This window comes from Bidens hawaiensis, unplaced genomic scaffold (assembly GCF_021521415.1).
Source record: "Bidens hawaiensis isolate Kalapana, Puna unplaced genomic scaffold, B.hawaiensis_p1.1 tig00015252_1, whole genome shotgun sequence".
NCBI classification, from domain to species: Eukaryota; Viridiplantae; Streptophyta; class Magnoliopsida; order Asterales; family Asteraceae; genus Bidens; species Bidens hawaiensis.
The window spans coordinates 237,550-244,352 of record NW_027492360.1 but is presented as its reverse complement, the minus strand read 5'-3'; the positions used below and the strand labels follow the sequence as shown (position 1 = coordinate 244,352).

Genomic DNA, 6,803 nt, shown 5'->3' with positions numbered 1-6,803 from the left:
AGAACCCCACAGCCATGGCATACAAACGTCTACCAACAAATGAATCTCATGGCCTGTATAACACTATCAGAAACCCTTTGGGATTATAGAATGACCCTTCAAATGACACAGAGTTTCACATATTAAACGTATCACAGGTGTCCTTACATGACACGTTTATTTAACACAAACAACAACATGGACACAAATGCCCTTCAACACAGATAGGGAACATGTAAGAATGACTTCTGTGGGAAACGAAACTCCATGTCAACATGCGTTGCACTTCGTCGATTAAGAGGTGTAACATCCTAAAATTTTTAATATTGAATAAAGAAAGTTACGTTTAGTGATTTCGCGTTATTAATTAATTAATATCAAGTAAGGAGCGGATCATGGACTTAGATTAATTGAGATGGGTTAAATGAGAATGGGCCTTAGGTCCATGGGCTTTAAGGGATATAAATATCCCCTAAACCCTAAACCATCATTCATTTCCATCTTATTCTCTAACACACTCCAAAACACACACACACCACACACCGCCATACGGCCGGCGGCCGAGGGAGAGGAACGAACAAGATCCGAGAGAGTGAACGATTAGTTGTGATTAAACAAGTTAAACGAGATCCAAACGAGCACAAAAAGGTATGTTCTTGACCTTTAAAGTTTAAAGATCCAAGCTTTATAGTATATACGGGGTATATATACGACCGAAAACGGTTAGGGAACGTAGTGGGTGATGTCGAACCATAACAAGGGTGTTAAAATCGCCAAAATGCTTGATGAAAACCAAACCCGTGGCTGAACTGGGTAACTTCGCCTTCAAAACGATAACTTCGCCTTCAAAACGATAACTTCGCCTTCAAAACGATAACTTCGCCTTCAAAGCTTAACTTCGCCTTCAAGGCTTAACTTCGCTTACGGCCAAGTTCGCCTAACTGGTAACTTCGCCTGAGGCTAAGTTCGCCTAAGGTTTAACTTCGCCTAAAGCTAAGTTCGCCTAAGGTTTAACTTCGCCTAAAGCTAAGTTCGCCTAAGGTTTAACTTCGCCTAAAGCTAAGTTCGCTTAGAAAATAAATTAAAAACCAAATGGAAAATGTGTTAAGACCGTTAATGTAAATAAAATTTTTCCAAGCTGACCTGGCAGCTCGACCTCAGCCAGGGGCTCTGCCCCTTGGACCCTGCTAGGGGCTGCCGCCCCTAGACCCCGCTGCCAGGGGCGCTGCCCCCGGACCCCCGTTCGTTGTGGGTACTAGTTAAGACAAGAAAGATGATATGAGTAGTGATAGTTAATTGATACGTATACTTGTTATACAGTCAGCCGTGCACAACTGAAGAAAGGGATTATGATTAACGGTGAACGTAACCGCATTCAGGTGAGTTTCTAGCCCCACTTCTGTGTTATGTTTTCGGGGTTGTGTGCATACTCGATATGTTTGTTAATACACTTATCCTAAGTGGATGTGAAATGTATGAATGATTGCTTGTCAGTACGTGAACGATCTTCGGATATTGCACGTACTGTCAGGTTGTAGTGTTACGTATAAGGTAAGTATAATGTATTTGCTCATATGTATGAATGCGATAAAGTTAATAAACAAAGGAAAGGCATGGTTGTATGGTAACGAAGAGGGACCAGACCTTAATAATATCTGTGATGTTAGGGACCAGACCCTTATAATATCTGTGATGTTAGGGACCAGACCCTTATAATATATGTGAGGTTATAGGGCGAAAGGCTCTTTAAAACGTATGATTATGTATGTAAAGAAAGTATGAGGTAAGAATGAAAGTATATGCACTTATGTGTGTATGAAAGAAAGTTAAGAGGTTAAGTATGAAATGTAAGAAGGTATTGTATGATTATGTGATTAACTAGAACTCACTCAGCGTAGCTGACTTTTAGTATGCACGCAGGTGAGTAGGATGAGGCAGCTCGCTTGAGGAGACACGTGGCACCGAATAAGAGGCTGGCATCGGAAGACTCAAGACGTTTAAGTTTAATGTTTCGTTTATTTTGAAAGACAAAATGATGTTTTAAGACAAGACGTGTTTTGTTATGAAATGTTTTATGAAAGCTTTTATATTCCGCGAATGTTTTAATTAACTCTGATATTTAGAACTGCGTTTATGAGTAAATCCAACACGAAAGTAGGGCTACCGGTAACGGGGCCTTACAAGAGGCTTGGTCTATGTTTATGAATTATTAAGTTTCAAACGAGAATGGAACAAGTTAAAGAGATGCTCGTCCCTCATGTTCCATCGAAATCAACTTTTATGGCCCATTTGGGAAACATTGACAACTCCATTCAGATACTCTGGGAAGGCACAAAATATCATACAACCTATGGTCCGTACTCCGAGATAAGTGGACCCCATGTTCACAACCCCCGCAATCGCATCTATATCCTTGCACTCGTGGATCCCCTTTACCCATTACGTTACAAACAGAAACTGTTTGCTATGGTTGGCACAACAAAACTATATGAGATTGCGATCGTCAACAAACTGTTAAGAAGACCTACTACATTAATTGGTTTACGGGCGAAAAGGGGGCAATCTTCATTGAGACCCTTGTCTCTCCCACTATAGAAGTTTGTTAATGTCATATCGTTTTCTTAATTCTCATCACATTCCTACTTGTCAGTTTGTGATGCCCCATATAAAAAGTTTTGTTTCTAGAACTTAAGTACCCGGTAATTCATAACACCATTGATCCAACATATATGCATATGCCAGTATGCATGTGCACAATAAAATCACGTATGCCCACCACTTTACCCTTTTTACAATTCGTTGACGACAACTTAGTGGTCTTAATTTGGCATTTATTTATCTGCCGACTAAATTTCAACTCTAACTACTCACCAATTAACACACATTTAATCCTTTATGTTGATTAAAATTCACAAAACCAATAAAAACCTACTTTATTAGCAAATATTTCACAAAACACGATGTATCCAATGCGTATGAATATGTTAAAATTTTTATGCGCAACCCCTCCCAAAAAAATCCACCAAACCATATGCACAAGTGGCAGCTCGCTCGCACGGATAGCCCATTACACACAACACCAAACACTGCAAACCAATACGAGAAGATAATTTGCGTGAACCCGCAGCAACGCGCGGGCACTTTTGCTAGTTATATATAAAGGAAGAGTGATAGGTATCCATGGTAATTTCACAATTAGAGTTCAAGGACAAAAATGTCATTTCATAATAGGGCAAGAAAAGTAATTTGTCAATGTATCCATCAACTCTTAAGCTCTTAGTACAACATCATGAAGCTTCAATTTTTGAGACATTACTCTTCAATCCTTTAGAAGGTTATGGTTTACATGTGTTATTATTATAGATTATTATTATTATCATTATTATGGTGACTATCCACATATTATCATTATTATGGTGACTATTCACATTCTTAACTCCCATGTGTCATTATGTTTCTATTAACTTTGTTAGCCTATATAAAGTGCATTCTTGTGCTTCTATTACATATACATACATACATACCAATGAATAACAACTTCATACTCTCTATACACTATTTCTCAAGGTTAGAAGGATGTAATAAGGAAAAGTTGAGGCGATTTGGGCTAAGGAAAAAGATGATAGTGTAAAGTTCAGACTAAACTAAGCACACTTTTGGTAATGTTGGAAATTTGTAAAAACACTTTTGGTAGTGTTGGAAATTTGTAGATTTCGTTGGTGCTCCTTTTACTCTAGCATCATATTGCGTCGAAGGCGGATCATCAAAGAACTTTTCCAAAATTAAGAGGCTTGCTTTCTCACAGCCTAAGGTGATTAATTTATTACATTATATTATTATAATTCAAAATTTCATATTTCCTAAGTTAAATGTTAGTGACTCAGTCGGTTCACTATTGCAGGTCCTACACGCACTGCTTGAAAAATTCACAACCTCAATTGCTACATACATTCAATACCAAGCCGACAATGGTGCACAAGCAGTTCAAATCTTTGACTCATAGGCCACCGAGCTGAGCCCGACTGACTTTGAAGAATTCAGTTTGCCTTACTTGAAACGAATCGTAGAAACCGTTAAACAAACTCACCTGGATCTTCCTTTAATTCTTTATGCAAGTGGGTCAGGTGGGTTGTTGGAATGGCTACCTTTGACCAGGGTGGATGTGGTTAGTTTGGACTGGACCGTGGATATGGTTGAAGGCAGGAAACGGTTAGGTTCTGATATAGCGGTTCAAGGGAACATAGACCCGGGTGTGTTGTTCGGGTCAAAAGATTTCATCGCCAATAGGATACGTGATACCGTGAAGAAAGCAAGGAAAGGTAAACATATATTGATTCTTGGTCATGGGATTGTTGTAGGCACACCAGAAGAAAATGTTGCTCATTTTTTTTAGGTTGCTAAAAATCTTGGGTACTAAAAAGAGTGCTTTTGTAGACAAGACTTTAAATTATTTGTTACATGTTAGTATTGTTGCATTGCACTTTAGTTTAATATGTCACATGTTGTTCATTCTTTCCATCTTACATTAACTATTTATGATTTGGGCCAATATATTTAAGTAACTTTAGGAATTGGCTTAATGGGTTTTCATTATAAAGTTGAAAATAAAAGCTAACCGTATCCATAACTCAATAATGAGACAACTTTCACCTTGCTCTACAAGTAACTCAACAACTAAAGAAGAGTTGCCTATAATGGTGTTTCTTGATGAAACGAGCTATAGTAGGGCGGGTCGTACACAAGTTGAAAATCTATATCTATATTCTATATTATATATAAAGGAAGAGTGATGGACAATTGAGTAATTTCATAATTACATGACAAGGACAAAAATGGCAATTCATAGGGTTTGGTACAAGTTGATTAAGCTTCACATTTTGTAAAATTACTCTTGCATCCTTAGAAGATACAAAAGGTTTATGGTCTTTTAACTAATGATAATTATAATTTAATAACCACATTAAGTCATATAATAATTATTAATTACATTATCACATTAAGTTCATATAAGATAAAAATACTCAAATATATCTATATAATCTATATTATCTATATCTATACTATATTATAAAACATATAGCATGGGCATGTTAAAAATTTTTTTAAGAGCTTTTACATGTCTTCATTCCTATAGTACAACAAATACACGGGGCGTGAATCAAATAGATGGATATTATAAAATTGTCTTGTGAGTTAAATTAACAACTTTAAAAATGTGGTATTAGCTAGAATAGAAGTTAGGGTTTAGGGTAATATAATTATCTTCATGATTAGGAAATATAATTTGATAGGTTTATTTCATAATTACACAAATACACACCGTATGTTGTAATAGATTGAATGGACAATTATATTCATGATCTAGAATATACCAGGTGCATTGAATTCGATGCATTCCTTGTGAACCATATAATAATAATAATAATAATAATAATAATAATAATAATAATAAACGGAAGTCGATTTTTTAGTGCGACTTTCGGGGAATTGAGACAGTTTCATTAGCTCCTTAGGTATTATAAGATGAGACCATGAATCGAACCAGATCTAAACATTCAAATGTCGACGGACATACTTTGCCGGAACGTCGACTGCAAACGAAGGATAGCCTACACAAAACAATTAGTATCCCTGCCACGTAACACGACCAGTTTAAGAAAGTCATTTTAAAAGTGTGTTAATTCGAATACCATAAAACGGGTCATTTCATAAGGGTGTCAATTTAAATTTCGTTTGAAAGGTGTCATTTTAAAAGCATGTCGATTTGGTTGGCTCAAACCAAATCAATATAAAAACGTATCGATTTGGTTTGGGTCTTTACGGGTCTTTTTGAAATCGTAACGATTTGGTTTGGCTCAAAATTGGTTATTTTAAAAAGGTATCGATTTGGTTCAAGTCAAAGCGGGCCATTTTAAAAAGTTGTCAAGCTGGTTCGGGTCAAAACGAGTTATTTTATAAGTGTGTTAATTTGTTTTGTTGATTTGAATTTTCCTTAATTTTGCACACATTAATCTTTTAATCCATGAGAAACTGCTGAGATAATAGTAAAATAACATATAAAAATGAATACAAGTCGATAAATAGATTGAAGTTTAGGGTGTTGATATTTGAAACATAATTGGCGGACCCAATGTGACTTGTATTAGCATAAACCCATCAGGTGTACGACGCCTTTCACACGCCGGTTGAAAATAATCTCTATAACAATATGTCACATGAGGCAGGTTGGATTACGTAAAGAATTGTTTTTGAGTTTGATACAATTGTCGCTTTGTTGCTAAATTATTTTTAAGGTTTTGTTAAATTTTATATTTATATGAGTTGAGATAATTTAATAGGTAATAATGGACAACAATGAAAATAGTATAGGGTCTTTCGTTGTTGCATTTAACTCCTTAAATAGCTTCTCAAACTCTAAGGGCGCGTCCATTTCACGGAATGGAATGGAATGAAATTGGAATTTGCATAGGATTTGGAATTTAAAGGAATTGGATTTGGAATATGAACATTCTAATAGGAATTGGAATTGAGGGGAATCGAAATCCAAATACATTATAGTGTGTTCGTTTGACAAATGAATAGAAATCAAGAAGGTTTTTTTAACAATGATAACAACGAAAATATTTTAGTTTTTTTAGATTTTTTGTTTTTTATTTATATTTTGCGTTATGATTTTTTTTAACTTTATTTGCATTTTTTTACGGGTTTTATATTAAGATCAAAAACCCCTTAAAAATATTCAAAAATAATAATAATAAATTCATAACTCAAAATATAAATTAAAAACAAAAAAAGTAAAAAGGCTAAAATGTTTTATTCGTTGT

At 35.4% G+C, this 6,803-nt stretch overlaps 1 pseudogene; it reads left to right on the top strand.

Moving 5' to 3' along the window:
* Positions 1 to 3,231: 3,231 nt before the first annotated feature.
* LOC143548816 (uroporphyrinogen decarboxylase pseudogene) lies at positions 3,232 to 4,396 on the top strand (annotated as a pseudogene).
* Positions 4,397 to 6,803: the final 2,407 nt, after the last annotated feature.